Here is a 22,781-nt window from a genome sequence, read left to right on the forward strand (position 1 = left end):
AACACTATAGCAGAACTCGAGAACAGGTCGCACTAGATTCCTACATGCGGTCTCCTTTACAGATGAACTACACTTTCCTAGTATTCTCCTAACACAACCATACGCCTTATCTACCACAATCCTCACATTCTCATTCCATTTCATATCGCTTTCCAACCTTACGCCCAGTTGCTAAACGACTACTAATGCTTTATCCGAACATAACGAGTTTATTTTTCCTCCTCATCCCATTACCTTACATTTTTCTACATCAAATGCCTGCTGCTATTCACCACACCAACTACAAATTTTGTCCAGGTGATCTTGTATTAACATGCAGTCACTTATTTCGACAACTTCCTGTACACCATAGCATTGTCAGGGATCATTTATGTATACAGAAAATAATAACGGTCCTATCACACCTCCCTCAGGCATTCCTGATGTTGCCCTCTCTCCGATGAATACTCGCCATCGAAGACAAAATACTGGGTTCTACTACTTAAGCAGTCTTCGAGCCAGTCACATATCTGGCTGACTATTCCGTATGCACGGACCTTCGTCAACTGCCTGCAGTAGGGTACCTTGTCGAATGTTTTTCGGAAATCTAGAAACTGGATCAGCCTGTTGTCCTTCATCCACAGTTCGCAGTACATCAAGTGAGAATAGAGAAAGCCGGGTTTCGAATGAGCGATGTTCTCTGAAGCCGTGCTGATTCCCGGACATGAGCTCTTCGGCCTCTAGGAAATTATTATATTCGAACTCAGAAAATGCTATAGAATTCTGCAGTAAACCGATGTTAAGGGTACTGGTCTGTAATTTTGCGGATCCATCCTTGTACCCTTCTCTTATACGGGAGTATCTGCGCTTTTTTCGATGTTGCTTGACACTTTGCTCTGATCGGGATATTCGCGATAAATGCAACCTAAGTGAGGGGCCGTAGACGTAGAGTACTCTTCGCTATGCCCAATACCTCAAAATCCTCTTCAACGCCTTTTACTGCTACTGTTTTAGATAATGAACACTTTGGCTCTAACATTCTGCGTGGTGTCTGTTTGTTCTAAGTCGTGTCTCTCTACCACTTTCGCGCAACGATGCTCTGAGCGTGTTTTTTAGGGAATCGACTAGTTTGAACCTGGGACCTGTTGCTGGTAAGGAGACGCCAGACCACACATGACATGTAGAGTTCAGAAGAGTTCAGTGAGACTAGCGATGATACAACCAAATACTTAATGATTTCAGCGTCAGCTCCACTGCACTCCCTGTAAAAGAATCTTAATACTAACTAAATTTAGTGGAAGGGGTTCAAGGCTTTCCTATTTTTAGTTAGCTGGTAAAATAACGTCGAAAAAGCAGTTAAATTTACCATTGGAAATTTTATTTTACTCACAAAACATTGTTTATAAATGGCACTATTGATGAAAGGAAATATTTTAATACAGGATGATAAAAACCAACTGCGTTCAACAAAAATGTGAACGAATATTCCCTGAGTGGGTTTCCAAGTTCTACAATGGATCGAAGGAAGACCTATGCCATATCACATCTATAATCTAGGTTTAAATTAAGTTTCACAAAAGAGAAAACTATCAAAATGGTCTACAGTGACCCTCAATTATCTTTAATTACTTATCTAACTTGTTGTAAATTACAGTGGCTGATGTGGCTTCTCAATAATTAATAACAGAAAAATCATCGCGTTTCAGATTTTAACTTACGTAGCAAATGTGAATACCATGAGCTTCAATTGACGATCGACACTAGTATTACGTAAAAAGGGGATGCAACAGATGAGACTTCTGCAGTTCTGAGTGAAGCCTTATGCGCTCAAGAATGCGGCATCGCGTGCGTTCATTACCTTATCGGTGTTCGTCAGGGGGCAGCGGGTGGCACAGCTCCACGCACCTCGCCATCTCGGAAGCAACTCTCTCCTAACTTCTCCTTACTGCGATTTACCGAAGTTGGCTTAAAAAAACTATCTAGCTGAGTTTTCATCTGACCAATCAGGGTCTCAATGTTAACCTTAAGCTCCACCTACAAAATTCTGACTATCCAATGAGAAACGTTATACTTTTCGTGGTGGGGCAATGTTTTTAATGTTTGCAACGTAACGGAGACGCGAAAAAGTCTCACACTAAAACTTGCAGCTGGTGTGGCCCTTTTAGTGATATTGTACGATCTACACTGTTCCTGGAGGGCTCTATCTTTTAACATGGGCTGGGGGGGTGGTCCTGGCGGTTACTTTTCGTGGTGGGGCAATGTTTTTAACGTTTTCAACGTAACAGAGACGCGAAAAAGTCTCATGGTAAAACTGGCAGCTGGTGTGGCCCTTTTAGTGTTATCGTAAGATCTATACTGGAGGGCACTATCTTTTAACATGGGCTTGGGGGTGGTCCTGGTGGTTGGCTGGCGACGTGGGTGTCCGTCCCTTATCGTAGGGCCGTCTAGCTTAACACGGTTATGCTCTCGGCTTCTGTTCTCGTTTCTTCCCTCGGAACTGCGTCTGTTTCACGGTGGGAAGGTATGACATGCATTTAGGCGTTCTTGTGTTAGTCTGTGGTATTCCATTTGCACACTCGTTGATCGTATTACTTTGGTTAATTTAATGTCAGGATTTATTCTGAGCTATGTGACATACTGCCGGATTTGCTTATCATGTCAGAGTTTTCATGGAAGGTGTTGGATTTGCCTGACGCCTTACATGGCGATCAGGGGATTGTATGATGAACGAAAATGGAGGGAGAGGCGTTTACGATTTTAATCTAAGACGTGTACTTCATGTCAGAACTATTTTATTTTATTCATTTTATAAGTGCGTGTGTAGGAAGGGTTGACCACAGACAAACAGCTGATGAGAAATTGACAACAGAAACTATGCATAACATTCGTTAAAGTTGAATATTGTGTGCTGAAAAACAATAATGATTCACTTCACAACATCTACCTCCAATCTGTAGGATGGGTAACATTAAACGTAGGAATTTCAGCTTTTTTTTTCCAATCTTTTCTGTACTACTGCTATGATCGTACATCACTGGGACATAGGCAAACAAAAACTGAGACTACTAGTTACACGTAGCTATTGAAAAGTAATCTGTTGTCCACCAACTGATCAAAATCCTCCCAGTTCTGAGTGACCATACCAAGTCTTATTTTGCGACACGTATATCAGTAATGGACTATTAACGAAACCCGTGTCAGTCTCTAAACACCCGACCCAGATAGTCACACGGACGATTTCATGTCATTGCATCACTCACAAAACTCTTCCATTGATTTCCACTCCGGCAGTGCTGTCGTGTGCTCCAAAGATGTCCAGATCTTTATTGACTACAACTTGTGGCCTCAGCTTTGGTATACCAAAGGGTTGCCTTCCTTCTAGCAATTTTTTACCACTTTAGAAGTTTTACCACCAGCAGACATGATTGATAGTTTTATAACTTCTTAATACTAGTAACATTATAAGACGATGTGAAGTACATGTATTTGGGGCGTCCTGTTTTCAGTGTCGAAGTAACAGGTGCCTCGTACACAGTTTACACTGATCGTCAGTAGGAGAGCTTAAGAAGTCTTTTTCATTCACTTGAACCTACTTATCCAGAAAAGATATTCATATTACACAGCGCAATTTCTGCAATATCCAAATTCTTCTTTTATAATACTTTAAAACTTGTGATATCTATCCTTATTACAGTTTTACAGCTGAATAAGCAATCCAATTAACTGATTAAAACTTGGAAACCTAATTTATACTGTGTTACACTTCATACATTCAAGCTGTGACCAAGAGATGCGGCCAAACTTAACATCGACACAAACATTCCATATACATTTGGAGAAATAAAACATGTTCTAGTGTCTTGTGTTCGGACACGCTTTATTTCGTATTAGAAGTTCATTATCTATATCTCTTGCTAATAAATTAGTCAAGAGAATTAGACACGAAAAAAGCGTACCAGCGTATTACCTCTTCTTATACGCAGTGTTCAAAATTCCCTCTGTTAGCGTGGACACATGTATGAAACCGGCGACGCACTGAATCAAGTCCTTGAAGTATTGCGTATTGCGTCATAGTTTTCCACAACATAGGAACCAAGACTGTCTGCATTTTGTACAGAGGTTTGGTACACACTAGCGCTTCCTGAATGTCCGGAAAAAGTGAAGGTCAGGTAATTGCTAAACCTCTTCCTGTCTACCCCTGGCCTCCCCTTTCACTGGATCTAAACGTACAACACTTCTGTTTGTGCAGGAATTTGGCAGATATTGTGTATCGAAACTCGGTCCGGGCAGAATACCGTTGCCGGTTGATGTGCAGTAGGCAGGGCACGCGTGAGAAGCGCGGTAGAGATAGGGTTAAAGGCAGACGCAGTAGGGGAAATGCCGAGAGCAGTTCTAAACTGAAGACTACGCTCACATTTCTTGTAAATATTAAGTGGAGTAGTGGTGGTGGTTGTTGGGATGTTTAAAAGTCCACAACTGCGTGCTGACCATTAAACGATCAGTATGTAAAAAGCATTCCGCTGAAAACGCAGCGATACATTTTCGCCTCGCTTGTTAAGCATTTGTCACTTTCAGAGAAGCGGCATCAGTGGGGAATTTTGTGTGAAACCTATGCATTTCTCACGTTACCATGTTAAAATTGGCTTCTTTTGCCAAAACAGAGCTGAGTTTACACATTGACACCTCACTAACATTTTCTGCAGGCACAATTGCGAGAGAATTCTGAAACAGTCGTTTAATTAAGTCTCTTAAGGGGAATTGGAACGCCATATCCCACCAATGTTAAGTTTAGTGAATTGGCTTCCCTGTATTTCAGGACCAGTTTTAGCCAACGACATGAAACTTGTACAGGTCATTAAACTATATGTTCTGAGATTACTGAACTACGATAATTGCATTTAGTTCACGGCTTTCGGAAATACAATTTTTTAATTACACGGTTAAAATTTTGTGTAATTTTTTTGTACGCTATTCTAAATAATTTAAATTATACATTAGATTATGTTTTTCGTTTAGTTAAGTAGACTCAGAATATGTATGTTATTACTCCCTGAGTATTTTAATACTATTTTAATACTCTGTTGGAAGTGGTTTCTGAGACTTATGGGAAAATGCAACAAAAAATGTAAATTTTCAGGAACGGCTTACAAGGTTTAAAAAAAAAAACTCAATATATGTTTAATTTTTTATTTGTAGTCACTTAGAAGCTCCCTACACCATACTGTATACCATCCTCTTGATCTAATTGGAAGGAGAAACAGCACTGGTCGTAATTTTTGTTTGTTTTTTTATCCGCAAAATCGATTTTCGGTCACCTAGTGACATTTATGTGATCGCTCTAAGCTTGTTGATACCAGAGCCTACCAATTTTAATTGTGTATTACAGCACTCAGCATGGTCACTAAGTGGCCGAAAATCGATTTTGCGAATAATAAAACAAACAAAAATACGACCAATGCTGTTTCTCCTTCCAATTATATCCATTATCTGGTCGTCGTGCACAGAACACTCCATGGAGTCGCCAATCAATCTTCTTGATCGTTTTCCAAGTTTTTTCTCCTTTTCTTCTTTCTGTACACTTTCATGGCCAACTATGCTGCATACATTACTTTATCAATGCGAACCTTACCAGTCCGTTCAACTTCTCTGATGCAGTTTGCTCCAGGATTATTTCCCATATTATTGAACGACTCGTTGGGATTTTGAGTCTGACCATGCAGACGCCGGCCGCTGTGCCCGAACGGTTCTAGGCGCTTCAGTCTAGAACCGTGCGACTGCCACGGTCACAGGTTCGAATCCTGCCTCGGGCATAGATGTGTATGAAGTCCTTAGGTTGGTTAGGTTTCAGTAGTTCTATGTTCTAGGGGACTGACGACCTAAGATGTTAAGTCCCATAGCGCTCAGAGCCATTTGAACCATGCAGCCGCATCCTCAGTAATTCAGGATTTGCAAGGTCTCTGTAAATAGGTTTTACGATATCCATGACTGCTGCTGGAATGAAATGTTTATGGCTGTGTGAACTGTTTGAGTACTGTTCAGTGAGGTAACTGCACCACGAATCAGGTCCTGGAGGGCAAAGGTGGTGTACTGAGTTTTCATCAGTAGACAGTCTGTGGGAAAAGGTAGCCCATACTGCCTGCTTCATTTTCAACAAATCCTCAATATTTCTGATGGCCGTCCCATAACACTGCTGTAGTTCATCAATCACTTTGTCTGTCAGCGTGCCCCTTATGGTTTTACCATCAGAAAGTTTCTCGTTTCTCAAACTTCTTTTCCTCAACCTGGTGCCCATCCTCTTCTGGACATGACCAACAAATTCCAGTTTTGTGATAATCTTCTTACTATAAGGCTGAGCGGCTTCTACTGTGTTATGTGCTTTTGAGTCTCCATCACCTAAGAACTTCGTGTAACATACTTCCCTTTCGTTCACAGATCGACTAAAACTATCAACAGCTGCAGAGGCTTCCATACCACCACTTGTTCCTTCATAATTTCTGTCACAGATATTCTCTTCTTCATTCCCTGATTTACACTTATAACAAAATTTGGTTAAAATCTGGAAATCTATTACCTATTCAGTACCCAACTGGACATCGTACCAACAGAATTCTTCGAACTGTAGCAGTGCTTCTGCCAGGTGCCATCAAAAGCTACTGGTATGTCAGTATACCATCATTTCTTTCAACAACTTCGTTTGCAGCACCCTCCATTGACTCACATGCAACAGATTCCGCAACAGCTCGAATAAATCCTGCATACTTGTGGATTTTACAAGGTGGGCGTGGCATAATCATCACGGCACACATTGTTTTTGCTGCAGTATGTCCTTTGCCAATAGCTCTCAATCCATAAAACCACCTAACATTTACTTCAAAGTAATTACCATAGCACTTATCAGAATTCCAAAATGAATGAGTGTATTTACAACTGGCACAATTAATGATACGTTCCCTGGGTAGTCCATTTGATACCTCACTGCCTTCATGTAGGCTAAATGGCCCTCCACGTATTTTACAACACACACATTCACCTAACACCCTTATTAGTATGTGTAAATCTATCAGAATATAACCTAACCTACCATTTACACCACTTTCGTTTTGAGAAAACTGTGTACCACAAAATTTTATTTTAATCTTCGAAGCGTTAGTGGGTGTTTCTCTAGATACTGCCGAGTTTGCCTGTATTTAGTTGTCTGTAACTTCACACAGCACATGTTGAACACAACGTTTCCCTTTATTCGAAAATCTATTACCACGAAACCCACGTTTCTTAAAAACTCTTCTTTTTGGAGTCATTCCTTACTTTTTGAGAGATTTACCAATTTGTTCGTCACTTTACTGCGGAAAAACGTTATCACTTCGACATACAACGCCTGTTTATGCCATGAAACGATACGATACTGCTTTTGGCAATGCTGCCAATACAAACACGTAATTTAACCTTTCTAACACAGCAATCCACAGCCTTCTACATAAAAAATTACCGATTTTATTAGATCTTTAAGTAATGCACGTAAAAATTTTAACATTTTCAACTGGTGTAGATTATACTTAAAAAAAATATTTCCCATGTGAGTTTATAAGTGATATATATTATATATATATATATATATATATATCATTTTATTCGGAAAATTGAAAATTTTATAATGAGATAAAAAGCCGAAAACGTGAAAAAAATCCGTTCTAACTGTCTTTAAGAGAGGAATTTAGGAAACGTAATGTCAGTAGCTTACGAAAAAGCACATATTCGATGTAATGCCTTTACTTATTTTGTTCCAAATCCCATAACATTTCTCGTTCCACCTGCTATCGATTGCCTCTAAAAATTACATTGGTTCATCTAAAAAGCATCCTCTCTGATCACCTGCGTCGATTCATGTCCATTGTGCATTCCAACGCACTTGGGCGATTTCAGTAAGAGAATGCGACACCCCACATGCCCAGAATTGCTACAGAGTGGCTCTAGGAACACTCTTCTGAGTTTAAACACTTATGCTGACCACCAAACTCCCCAGACATGAACATTATAGAGCATATCTCGGATGCCTTGCAACGTGCTCTTCAGAAGAGATCTCCACCCCGTCGCACTCTTAGGGATTTATTGACATACCTGCAAGACTGTGGCGTCAGTTGCCTCCAGCACTCCTGAGTCCTAGTGGGGTCCCTAAGCGATATTAGACAGCTGAGTTGTACCAGTTTTGTTTGGGGCTCTACAGTGTAAATTCGAACAGTCGGTGACCACTCAGTGAAAAATTAGCGGGAAGAAGCTTGGCGTATGTGACCGCCGAGCTAATGGCTGCGGACACCTCCGTATCGCTCAGGGCATTCCAAAGTTCCTGTATATTGTTCAACAAGATATCCAGTTGCGACTGCAGTGCGGCGACCGAGTTCAGGCGCGAATTGTGTCAGCACTCTCGCAGTCCATTCTGTGAGGTTGCCGACAGCTATGAAATGGAAGGACCCTGAGCCAGCCCGCTGTCCCCGTGGATTTCTCGCAGTAAGTTGGACTGGAAATCACTTTAGAAAGCTGTGCCAACGTGTCGCCGCGCTACTCGCCATTTCCGGCCTGGCGAAGGCAGCCCGCATAGACATCGTTTCTGTCTGTTATTCGACTTAGCTGACAGTCATTGATAATAAAACTAATCACCCGTCTTGCAATGAATAATGAGGATTAGTGGAAAATTGTACCTGACGATGTCAGTCAAATTCAAATGTCCTCATATGAAATACAGAAGCTATCAAAAATTTCCTAATTTTAGATTGATCGTGTGGCAACGGGTAAAAATTGAGTCGTTATAAGATACAGAATATTACCACGTGACAAGTTTTAGATAATACTGCTTCTTAATTTCATTTCACTAACTGATAATTGGTGCATAGTGGAGTAATAATGTAACATACACACGATTAAATAAACTACTGATAAGGTATTCTTTAAAATTTCAATGGACAATTTCTTTCCTTGTACATGACCACATCGTATCTTGGAATACCTCTTCACATTTGGAAAATTCTTACACTTTTCGAGCAGGTTTTGTTATTTCAGGAAAAAGACTGCAGAACGCAAAAAGGGAATACCATAATTAGAAAACGCAGTAAGAAAATACCCTGCCAGAAGGAAACTGGTATACAATGTTACAAGTTTCCAGTTCACTCTAGATCTATGTTTGCAAAAGCGCATGTGGAATACAGGGAATGATTACATTTGCAGCTCAATGGCACAATGGGTTCTGAGTTACCATGTATAGACTCGTGCTGAAACTTATATTAGTACACGGTGTAGCCTCTATGGGCGGCAATGCAGACGCTGACTCAGGCGTCCTGCCGATCGTACATGTAGCGAATACTTTCCTGGTGTAGCGCTACCACAGTCCACCTTAAACGGTAATTGATGCTGAAGTTATACCTCTGCGAGGAATTTTTGAGGAAGTTGACTGTCGGATAACCAAATGGAAACACAGCAATCAAACTGGGATTCGTTTCCGAAAGACTCCAGCAGAGTATAAAACTTACAAGAGGAGGCCGCCAATTGCGAAATTCAGATTCGATTCATACTGCGCATAATAAAAGCTCATGGCCAGAAGTGTAATGTGGCAAAGCACCAAGATGCACTTCTCAGCCGTTGTCGAGAAAATCGACAGTTAAAGGAAACCGTTGCGGTGAAATATTCTCTACGATTAACAAGTTTCTACAGCGTCGTGGCGCAGCGGTAAGCGCTCGGGTTCGTAATCCGAAGGTCGCCGGATCGAATCTCGCGCCATGCACCCTTTTTTTTTAGTATTTGTTTTTTGTAATTCTAATGTATATATATATATAATTCCCGGCAATCAGTTGAAACAATTATGCATACAATAAGTTTTTGAAAGTCGTTTGTCGTGGAAAAACTGGCGACTTCGAACATCATTATGTTTTCCGCAAACAAAGTTGTACTTCACAAATGTTATTAATTCTCTTCATAATGTTAACCACGTATAGTTAACGGAAGACGTAGAAACGATATTCCGAAACGAACACGTATACCGTAAGTCAAACGTTCGATTTAGAATAGAGACCCCACGAACACAAATTTGCTGTGGCAGGTATGAAACATAAACTCCGTTACTCGCTCGTTACACTTGAAGAACAGACGTTGAATGGGCCGAAACGAGCCGCCGCATAACAGCGTAGTTGCCTGCTAACTTCGAAAGAAGGTAGATGCGGTCTCTAGCGCAACTTATAACATCGTCGAAAATCAGTGCGGACGGGAGAGCTTTGGTACACCCTGTTAAACAAACGGAAACATGGAGGCGGTACAATTGGAGAGCGATCCGCCTTCACCAACATGCATAAGCAATTCATTAATAGTTGATATATATATATATATATATATATATATATATATATATATGTATGTATATATTTGAATTACAAAAAACTAATAATTAAAAAAATTGCATGGCGTGAGATTCGATCCGGCGACGTTCGGATTACGAACCCCAGCGCTTACCGCTGCGCCACGGCGCTGTAGAAAATCAGTAATCGTAGAGAGTATTTCATTGCAACGGTTTCTTTTAAATGTCGATTTTCTCGACAACGGCTGAGAAGTGCATCTTGGTGCTTTGCCACATTACACCTCTGGCCATGAGCTTTTATTGTGCACAGTATGAATCGAATCTGAATTTCACAATTGGCGGCCTCTCCTTGTTAGTAAACGGTGGGTTTGGAGCAGTCGTTATCCTAGCACAACAGCAAGTTATAAAATTACATATTAGATCAGGTCGCTAGCCTACTTAGGCATTTTTATGTCAATCAAAATAATAATGCAGAAGTTAGTGTTAATCTAACCTAACCTTCCTTGTCATACTCACTAAACTCTTTCCGTGTATCTGTTTACACTACGACACAGTAACCTAACCTTGCAGATATATGTGCTACTAAGCCAGATAAGCAAATGGCCAATGAGATAGGAAACAACAATATATGCTTTACAGCAACACGTACCTTAACTGAACTAGGTGCAACAGTTTGTAAAACCAAATACCGACATACATGAAACTAGTAGCAACTCTGAACAGGGAAAAGCTTGAAATGATTCTGAATTTAAATCAGGGGGTCTACTAATGGTCATAACCTAAACCTTCATTGCGTAATATAGGGTTTCTATGCCTCTGCATTAACCAACTTGCATTAGAATATATAACACAGTAAACAGTTCTTCCTTATACTCGGTTTGAAGCAACTAAACAGAATGCAACTCTAACTACTCTGGCTCTGAAGGAGCCTTTGCATTGCTTCATTAAATAACTAGGCTGGTCCGTTAGGACCCTTAAACTTACATGGTTTGAAGAATCATGATCATTAACAAAACTCCCCTAGTACGTATGAGGAAAGGTAAGTATTCTTATCATTAATTATTAGTTAAGTACAGCGCAACAAACTGTAACTCTTTAAATAACAAATGTGCTTTCGTAAGGAGTCTTTTGACCTACTCAGAATTATAATTGGCTGTGAAAATTACCACACAATGTTAAATTCAAGTCGAGCCACTTTCTCATAATATATTAGGACACTCGGAATTAGATTCACTAGGATAGGAATCCTGTCCAGGTTTGTGATTTGGGATAGTCACGTGTGCAAGATAGAGTTTTTAGTAACACCACGATTATTATTAGAATAAAGGAAATTTCACAAATGCCTGGTCCACTTACAGAGTGAAAAATACGAAACAATTTAGTGGAAGGCTGGTGGCACTCGTGCCGCAATTTGTAGTGACTATTAACCTGGCGGCGATGCAATCATGGCAGTCCTGTTTGCCTCGCCCTATTACTGATCTTCTTCGCAGCGAAATAGTATTTCTATAGGGCCAAAAACAACCCCAAGATAATGGTATCGTCAAATTCAGCAGCCAAGGCCCATAAATACTGCCCTTAAGCTCTTCTGGCGTCAAAACTCCTGGACTATGAGCCATTATGATTCATTGCTGCTAGCGAGGTGTTAGCCACAGCACTGCTTTGCCCAGACTGGTCACTCGTCACAAAGGACGAATTGCCACTTGCACGCGAACCACACGTTTTCCACTCCGCCAGGCTACTTCCGTAGCTACAGGGCTTCCCCACATCTTTTACATTTAACACTACGCTCAGTAATTATGGTCCGAGTAATTTATAGTACATTACATAACAATGATTTCAGGAGTTATTTAAATTCACAAGCATAATTTAAACAACTTCGTTCGATAATTCACATAATTGGAACATGTACACTTAGTCAAAGAATTTCAATGACAGATACAACATTATACAAGAGAAATACTACAAATTGACACAGACATATCGTTACAGATACAAAATAAGTCAAAAGTAGGTGTTACACTGAGATGCGTTATATGCTCTATCTTACACCCGCGATTATCACAAATCAGAAACCTGCTCGACCAGTTCAAATAGTTTTGTAAGAGTTATGGGCTGACGAGCCGCACGAGTGAATTCTCGTCGAATCACATCCGCCACGTGCTCTACTGGAGGCAAGTTTGGTGGCCAAGAGAGTTGGTGCTCGTCTTTCAGACGACGTTACTTTTCACTGGGCGTGTGTGGCCAAACATTACCCTGTTGGAACAATGCATCGCCTACCTGCTGCAAGAAGGAAAAGGACCAGGCCTAACTACATTCTGCACGTACCGAGTACTTTTAGCGTCTCCTCCTGAAACACCAAAGGTGAACGAGAGTTGCAACTTATCGCCCCCCAGACCATGAGACGTGGGGTGGGGCTGCTGTCTTGGATGAACGCACTACGCGCAAATAACCATCATTTACGTGCAAGCAGAATCTGCTTTCATCGCAAAGGGCCACGGCACGCTATCCTATCTTCCAAGTGATACATTGGCGGGACTAGTCAAGCTATGCACGTCGATGCTGTGGCGTGAGCGAAAGACGTGCTAGAGATGTGCGTGCCGGTAATCCCACAGCTAATAACCGGTTCGCAACATTTGGTGTTGATACGTCTGGGCTCACAAGCCCTCTTATGTACGATTTGCCATTGCTGCCCTTACAATACAGTAATCCTGGTGAGCGTCTGTGCTCTACAGGCATCCAGAACCTTATATATGGAAAGGGGGGGAGGGTGAGAATGCTCACGAGACCACTGATACCAGCATCGTTGCAAAAGTGATACAGCCCATCCATATTGTGTGTAAAATCCCTGAGAGGACCATGCCAACCCTTTCAAAGTCGCTCATTTACTGTAGTAAGCAGAACTGTATCTCAGTGCCATGGTTGCCTGCTTGCTTCACACGTTCACATCTCATTGACCCTTCTGGCTGAAGAGCATTCCTTCTCAAAGGGTAGATACACTAGCGCTCTGGTAACTATGCCATTACGCTACCTGTTGGTGGACGAGGTTGAAATCGTTATCGGTACATCTACTGTCCCCTACGTGGCATATGCCGTCATTGGGTCGAAACCGACGTCGTCTTTCCAGGTGTACTATTTTTTTTCCAACAGTGTATATTAAATTTCTATTAAGGGCTGGCAAGAGGTAAAAGTCTGAAAAGTGTTCCAAGGCACATTCTCTCCTACCTGGGCTTCCGCAGAACAGAAAGGAATCAGGACTGGCTAGGAACGGATGTGACTGAAATAAAACTGAAGCTTCCGTCCAATGTGTAGGTACACATTATTGAGAAATATATGAAACGTTAATACCACTGAAATTGGTGTTTTTAATTACTCAGTAATTTGTCATAAACATACACTGATGGGTCAGTGGAAGCGTAGGTGAATCGAAAGGCACTAAAAATTCTCTGCATGATGTTTAATCCTAATTAGTAATTAAGAGTGAATAAGTTCGTGTTTCCCGTCTTCAACAATTCCACCTAGGATCCACAATACTACGCTTTTGCCTCAACTGTGATACCTGCACGAAACACGTGATTTCTTGTAATTAATGCCCTGTTTAGAAACACCTCATTTTCAGTTTTGACGCCTGACTTTTTTCCCATGCTTTGATATTATACAGATAGATAAACCTGAATTTACCGTTCGTTTTCCGCAACACATTTCCTCAGCAAATTTAACACCTACATATAAATACAGGCTGACTATTAATAAAACCGACAAACTGCAGGAACGGATTCCTGACTAGAAATGAAGGGAAAAAGGTCCTATGAGCATGTGTCCGGAAATGCACCGTTGCCACTGTAGATGGCCTGGCGGATGACTGTTCCTCTGGCCACGTACCGTGTGTTCCTTGAGTGTTAGAGGCTGTGTGATTGATGCAGCACACTGTAAGCAGCAGAATCGCACGGTATTCATGACGGTACAAGCCGAGATGGTGTTTTGTGTTCGGCCAAGCAGATAGAAACGGTCAAGAGGCACAACGGATATAACAAAACAAGGACCCTCACAGACACCAATCACAACACACAACATTTCAAGCCGTTTTTGCCCGTCTGCGTGATCGTGTGGGTCCTTTCAAGCACACGAATGTGCCGCAAAGGCGGCGGATTGTGCTCACAACAGATTTGGACCTTGTACTAGGGTTCGTCTCAATATCCTGCAGAATACGGTCCTGCAAATCTGCTGTAAGCTCAGCCCACCGCCTTCATGCACGTTCACCATCGTTACTATAGGTGGGAATTTTGATGCTGATAGCTGTGAACTGCGTACACTGTGATTACTTTCAATAAGAAGTCATATTACAACGTACTCATCACCAAGTACGAGATTATTGGTCTCTTATAGTTGTAAGTAAACAGAATTACAGGCATTTCTTTAATTATTTACGAATTTATCTGCGTGAGATTTCATGTTTTATGTTCTTTTGGTGTTTGTATACAAACTCTGACGTTTTTTACTTCGTTAAGTTTGTAAGTAATGTGGGTTCTTTTGAGTTTCAATAACCGGTGTTCACCGTCAAAATCACTCAAAGTGGATCTATGAGAACTATTTTCTTCACATGTGGCTCAGTTCATGAGAGAAGTAGATAACACAAAATGTTACGGTTTCATTTCTTTATACTACTGAGTCATTGTCATTACAATACCTACCTGATAATTACTTCAAACCTATGGAGCAAAATTCCAGCAATGGCTGCTCTAGCGTCTTGTATGATATATTCTTGACAGATTTACCGCCATTTGTGAAACTTTCTAATGAATTTAAGTCTTTCAATTACCTTTCCTGATACAAACTGACTTGTTCATTCCGTCGGATATTGCCTCTTAGCGTAACTCAGAACATTTTCTACGATATGACATGCTCGATATCCTCACCACTAACCACATAAATTGGCACTGCTGTGTTTTTTTCTCTGGGTTACAGGAATTATCCTACATTTATTAAGACTGAAAGAAACTACCGTTCATTGCACAAAGTGAAAATAAGTCACCAGTCTTCCTGGTTTTTCTTACGATCGTCCAATGACGATATTTTCTTGTACATATTACGAGTAGCAGCAGCCAGTGTGATTATTTTCTTATAGGCAGTGAGGACGTTGGAGGTCATATTACGCTTTCTTGTGGCACACTCTACATTGCAATTTTTGGAGCAATCCACGCGTCTTCTTAAACTTCAGTACTGAATAATCCCTGTGATTCTGACTGCCCGCTTCCATTCAACCTGGCCTCCCATAGACAGAGACCTCACTACGTGTGCGTAATCTACATTGCAGTTGTGACCTAACATCTACATGTCGAATTTTTCTCTGCCCCTTGATAAAAAGACATCTGGGTAAGGAATGTTGGTCGTCCAAAGAGTTTTTTTTGTTTTACTCTACGACTTTAAGTAGTATTTCTTCTCTTCTATATCGTTTTTGTTTCAGTCCAGCTAGTTCTTGGGATTCTCCTCAAGAATCGCATTTTCGCAGCTTCGTGGCAAGCTTCCTTCAGCATTGATCACGTCCCCGTTTCAGTCCGTACGTCAGGACACACCAAAGATGGGTCTGAACAGATTTTTTCTTGGAGTGGAGGCTAATTTGTTTGTTAAGTAGAACGTTGTTCTTGTTTTGGAAAGCACTTTGGCCAGTGCTATTCTTCTCTTGCTTTTCTTCAGACATACAATGTCTTTCTCCGCAGTCCTAAAAATATAGTGAAATTCGATTCCTTCCTCTAGTTGCTCAGTCAGTATTTGTACGTTAATCTTACCGCCACCTCCTTTCTTGTGTATAATAATGACTCTTATCTTCTTGGAATTTATTTTTAGCATTAGTTTTTTTGTCTCTTGACTTAAGATTTAACCATTTTATTTTGTTATGTCAGTGAGTCCTCCTCTGTGGCAATGTCATCGGCGATTCTACTGTAGTGACTAAGAATACAATTAACTTTGCTTCCAGTCGTCTTTCCTCTCATTTGTGTTATTGCCTCCTCGATGAACATATTACATCAGTAAGGCGACAGAAGGCACCAATGTCTTATTTCTTATTTTCATTTCTTTCTTGCTATCATTAATATCCAGTTTAGTATTTTGATTTTTATATACACTCAGCATTAATTACCTGCTCTTTCAGCCAAGTTCTGCTTCACGCCTTCCTTTAAATAATAACTTTCATGGACCCCTATCAAATGGTTTTTGGGGTCAATGAATGGTATACATATATTTCAGTTTGCTTCTAATTTTCTTTCTTAAATCTGAAGTAGTGCCAATATTGCTGTTGTCGTTCGTTTCCCTGACCTGTAGCCAAACTGATCGTTGGCTAAGTTCTAATTCACTTCCTTTTTAATCCGCACTTTAAACATATACATTAATATTGTTGATGAAAGTGACAGAGGCGTTGGTGTTCTAAGGTTTTTACTGTCTTTTCCATTTACCCTCTTGGGTAATGCAACAGTTCTTCTTCTGCGGTCGTGTGGTATTATATCGCGTTCATAACATTTGGATAACTCACTAAATAATTTACCTTTGATGTTCACACTGCCGTTTTGTAGGCGGTCTGCAGGAATGTCATCTATACTTGTTGCTTTATTTCATTTTAACCTATTTAGTGCTAGGAAGAACTCTCTTTTTGTTACTAGTGGCGTCATTGTTTTCATCAATTAGTTTCGCACCTACAGTACACTCGTCTAAACTTCCAATTTCAGCAAAACTATAAGGCCCTTCAATATACTCTTTCCATCTGTCACTTGCATCTTGTGTGTCAAATAGTAGCTTCCTATTTTTATCTCTCACTTTGTTACTATTGGTTCTCTGCCTTTGTTTCAACAGGTTAATCTTCGAGGAACCTTCATCCTGTTCCCTATATTTAAATTAATTTTCTGTTTCTTTGCTAATTTTTCTAAGCCACTTTCCTTTTTCTTTTTTTTATCTTTCTTTAGATTGCTTCATACTGACCAGGGCTTTCTTCTTTTATCAACGAGTTCCAGTATTTTTAAGGTCATCCACAGCTTCCTAGGCTCTGACTTCCTTACTCCTAATACGTCTGTGGCTACATTATATTTGAATTGCTGATATCCCTGTTGCTTTCTTCCTTGTCAGATTCCATTGTTCCACACCTGAATTCATGCACGGCCTCCGCGTCTCTCAGTTTATGTATTGTTAATTTCTAAGGATATTTTAGCTGGAGTTTCGTAAGTCTTACATTGCAGTTTACCACAGCAATTTTATGACCACCATCTATATTATCAGCATGGTAAATGCGACAAGATTTGTGTTTGTTCTTATACCTCTGCTTAATATTATAAAATGAATCATATATCTCCCACTATCGCAAGGTGTCTTTCACGTATAGTGTCTTCTCTTTGGAGATTCATAACATGTGTTTCTTATAACCATGTCATATATTGCACAAAATTCCAATAATTTCTCACATCTTGAATTCATTCTTCTCAATCAAATCTTACCAGCACACTCGTGGTGCTCTTACGTTCTTACTGACGAATCAAAATCTCCCACGAGAATTTGTCCTGTCAACTGCTCGGTGTCAGCCAAATGTTTTGGCATTCGGAGGAGAAAGTTGGTGATTGAAATATCGTGAGAAGATTCCGCCACAATGGAAAACGGCTTTGTTTTAATGATGGCCACCCCGGATCCTGTACCATTTCAGTGACACTCTCTCCCCTATTTCGCGATAATACAAAACGTGCACCCCTTTTTTGAACTTTTTCGATGTACTCCATCAACCCTATCTGGTAAAGATCCCTCACCTCACAGCAGTATTTTAAAAGACGACAGACAAGGTTAGTGCAGGCAACTCTTTAGCAGGTCTCTTACATTTTCTAAGCGTCCCGTCAATAAAACTCATTCTTTGGTTAAAGTTCCCCCTCAACATTTTCTATGTGTTCCTTCCAATTTTGGTTGTTCGTAATTGTAATTCCTAGGTATTCAGTTGAATTTACGGCCTTTAGATTTGACTGATTTACCGTGTAGCCGACATTTAACGGATTCCTTTTGGTACTCATGTGGATGACCTAACACTCCTCGTTATTTAGGGTCAATTCCCAATTTTCCCACCATACCGATATCTTTTCTAAATAGTTTTGCAATTTTTTTTATCTTCTGATGACTTTAATAGTCATTAAACGACAGCTTCATCTGCAAACAACTTAAGACAGCTACTCAAATTGCCTCCCAAATCGACTGTATAGATAACGAACAGCAAAGGACCTATAAAACTGCCTTTGGGAACGCCAGAAATCACTTCTATTTTACTCGATGACTTACCGTCCGTTACAACGAACTGTGACCTGTCTGAAAGGGAATCACGAATCCAGTCACATAACTGAGACAATATTCCATACACTCGCAATTTCACTCGTTTCACTCCGATGCAGGGCTGTACTCCTCAAAGATGTCTTAAGAAGTGATTCCTCAACCCTTAGATAATGTATGATATATGTCAACAAAGTCCTCTTCTTCAGGATTACTTTTCTTTCTGCATGGTGACTACATTTTATATACTTTCTACTTCAGCTGTCATCAGTGATTTCGCTCAATAGCAAAACTTGTGTTCTACTTTTAATGGCTTATTTCCTATTCATATTCCATCAACGTGGCCTGATTTAATTCGACTATATTCCATCCAACTATTTGGTACTTTTGATGATGTTCGCCTTATAATCTCTTTCCAAAATACTACGCATACTGTTCAACTGCTCTGGCAAGACGTTTGCTGTACCTGACAGAAATATAACATCGGCATATTTCAGTATTTTTATTTCTTGTCCCTGAACCTTAATTGCATCACAATTTTCTCCTTGTTTCCTTTTACTGCTTGCTGAGTGTACGGAGTGAATAGTATTGGAAATACGCTAGCTCCATGTCTGACTTCCACTGCTTCACTTCAGTGTCGTTCGGCTCTTATAAACGCAACCTGGTTTCTGTACAAGTTATGGATAGCTTTTTTCTTCCTTTATTTTATCACTGCTTCACACTTTCAAAAAATGTATTCCAGTCAACATTGTCAGAGGCTTCCTCTAAATATACAGGTGCGTTACATGTAGGTTAGCGTTTCTTCAACCTTATCTTCTAAGATACATCATAAAGTAAATATTGCCTCACCATGTTTCAAATTTCTCTGGAACCCAAAATCATGCTTTCTCAGGTCACCACCAACCAGTTGTTTTATTATCCTGTACATAATTCATCCCTTGCTGCCATAACGTACGAAACTGATGGTTCGTAACAGGAATTATAACATTCTTCTTGAACCCTGAGGATATTTCGCCTGTCAAATTCTTCTCGCAGCAGCGTATCTTTCGTATCATCTTCATTTACTTTCTCTTATCTTTCTGTAACGTTCAGGTATCGACATTATGCACATTATCAGACACCAACATACACAACACTCGTACACAAAACAGACATAGAAAATTATAACGTGATGGACATTGTCTCAGGTTAAAATAGTTCTATACCACCAGTTCCGACCAAGGTTTTCTGTAGGTTTTCCTTGCTTGTCAGGTAAATACCGAAGCTTTCCATTTATCCGCATATGGGAACCCAATATGCTTCGCTATCAGTTCGCCTGGTAACTGGCTGAAAAGAACCAAAGAACCACGACTATATAGTGGGCCGGGTGTAAAGCGCTTCTCCCTACTACTCCTCGCAGTGGATAAAGAAAAAATATATCACCCTCAAGCTAATTTCCCTTGTAAATTGCCCTTCTATTTATTTATTCCACTTTCTAGCTTCAGGCACTTCTCGTTTCTCCAAAGGTCTCTTTCATTTTCATGTTGATGTCAACTTTCTTCCCCCCACGTATAACCTGAGTTTCACTAGCTGCATAAAATATTCAAATGACGTACGGAAATGCAGCCGCGTGACGTCTTCACCAACCGCCGATATTTCGGCACGTGCAATCCCTGTAATTTTGAAGTCACAAATGCAAAAAGGCAGCAGTGTGCAAGGGAATTTGGAACTTCGGTTATGAGAATATGTCCGGACTCTGTAAACTTCAGCGCCGCCACAGAACCAAAATTTCCCGACGGCGGAAGTTGTCGATGGTGAATGTTAATAACTAACGGGTGAGATAGAGTTAACTCTGTCTCTCTATTCTAAGGCCTTGCGTTTGTGCTCTAGCCACTCCTGTTTAGCCATTTGGCACTGCCTGGGATCTGGACTCAAATATCTCGTATCTCAATTATGTATACTTTTTCGAAGACAATACGCAGAACGCGGCGTAGCATGCTGAACAGAGAACTGGAACGAGCCAAAATCTTACCTAAAAACTCGTTACGTATTTATCACAAAAAATGCCTTAAAGCTCGATTGAGGTTTCAACTCGAATAGTCAACCTCACAGAAACAGCAAGGCTACCCTAATGAGTATAAGAAATAAAATACGACGCGATAGCAAACCAGTGCGATGACAACATGTACAGAATAGTAAAATTATGCCGATGAAGTCTTACTGCTTGTACTGGGAAATCTGAGGTCTGCGCAAGTGATGTTTCAGTTCCGCAGAACAATTCACTACTTTATATACTATGGTCATTGAAATATTGTCCATCTGCAAATCGGCCGACAGTCGAGCGGTCAGTCAACCACTTAAGTGAAGCTTTTCCTATGGAAAGATCCCATATTACTAACCACAGATTCCACGTCGAAGATTACGTCCAACCATGACATTTAAAAAACTCAAAGCCGCTTCTACAACGTCCTACATGGAATTAGTCAACTGACTGAACAGATAGTTGTGACTGCTGATTTGTTTTTGAATAACTACACCATGTGTTGTGAAAAGTGCTCACAGGTAAAGTAAACGATCTCCATTATGTCAGTCACAGGAATAATGTTGAATTATTACAATGAAGAGAGAAGCACTAGAACTTACACTGGATGCGGAATGTGATATCTACAGGAAAACAAATGTACAAATATAAATTTTCTGATTCGACTGTTTTTTTTAACAATAGTACTGTAGTAATAAGGTGTGATTTTTACCTGAGTTCTATACATTTTTCTGCTAAGAGGCAACTTGTCATGTGTTCATCATGAACCGACGGTTGTTTTCAGGTACACTTATTTATTGTTAATATGTACTAGATGATTTACAGACATTGTGTTTTGTTTGTACTGTATCAAAACCGTAATGTAAATTTGTTATTTTTAAAAATGTTAATGAATTTACGTGTCAGCATGTCTAGGTGTCCTTTCACGGACAAATTAAATAAAATTGTTAAAAAATTTTCACCCTGTTAAAATAATTAACAGCCAGTTTAACCAAATTCTTGTGTAACATGACTGAAAACATAGTTAAAAATAACTAAGTACAGAAAAACATGTTACATTTAATATTGTCGTAATTCAACATGCTCCGGTGGTTGATTTGGAAATATATAGACCATAACGCATGACGATATAGCTGTGTTTGAACATCTGTTTTGGTAGTAATACTGTGCGGTATATAGATTGTAACGTTCTTTAAAAATAATAAATCTTTTGGATGTTGTTGTTGTTGTGGTCTTCAGTCCTGAGACTGGTTTGATGCAGCTCTTCATGCTACTCTATCCTGTGCAAGCTGCTTCATCTCCCAGTAACTACTGCAACCTAAATCCTTCTGAATCTGCTTAGTGTATTCATCTCTTGGTATCCCTCTACGACTTTTACCCTCCACGCTGCCCTCCAATACTAAATTGGTGATCCCTTGATGCCTCAGAACATGTCCTACCAACCGATCCCTTCTACTAGTCAAGTTGTGCCACAAATTTCTCTTCTCCCCAATCCTATTCAATACCTCCTCACTAGTCACGTGATCCACCCATCTAATCTTCAGCATTCTTCTGTAGCACCACATTTCAAAAGCTTCTATTCTCTTCTTGTCCAAACTATTTATCGTCCATGTTTCACTTCCATACATGGCTACACTCCATACAAATACTATCAGAAACGACTTCCTGACACTTAAATCTATACTGGATGTTAACAAATTTCTCTTCTTCAGAAACGCTTTCCTCCCCATTGCCAGTCTACATTTTATATCCTCTCTACTTCGACCATCATCAGTTATTTTGCTCCCCAAATAGCAAAACTCCTTTACTACTCTAAGTGTCTCATTTTCTAATCTAATTCCCTCAGCATCACCCGGCTTAATTCGACTACATTCCATTATCCTCGTTTTACTTTTGTTGATGTTCATCTTATATCCTCCTTTCAAGACACTATCCATTCCCTTCAACTGCTCTTCCAAGTCCTTTGCTGTCTCTGACAGAATTACAATGTCATCGGCAAACTTCAAAGTTTTTATTTCTTCTCCACGGATTTTAATACCTACTCCGAATTTTTCTTTTGTTTCCTTCACTGCTTGCACAATATACAGATTGAATAACAGCGGGGAGAGGCTACAACACTGTCTCACTCCCTTCCCAATCACTGCTCCCCTTTCATGTCCCTCG

Source organism: Schistocerca americana, chromosome 4 (genome assembly GCF_021461395.2).
Source record: "Schistocerca americana isolate TAMUIC-IGC-003095 chromosome 4, iqSchAmer2.1, whole genome shotgun sequence".
NCBI lineage: Eukaryota > Metazoa > Arthropoda > Insecta > Orthoptera > Acrididae > Schistocerca > Schistocerca americana.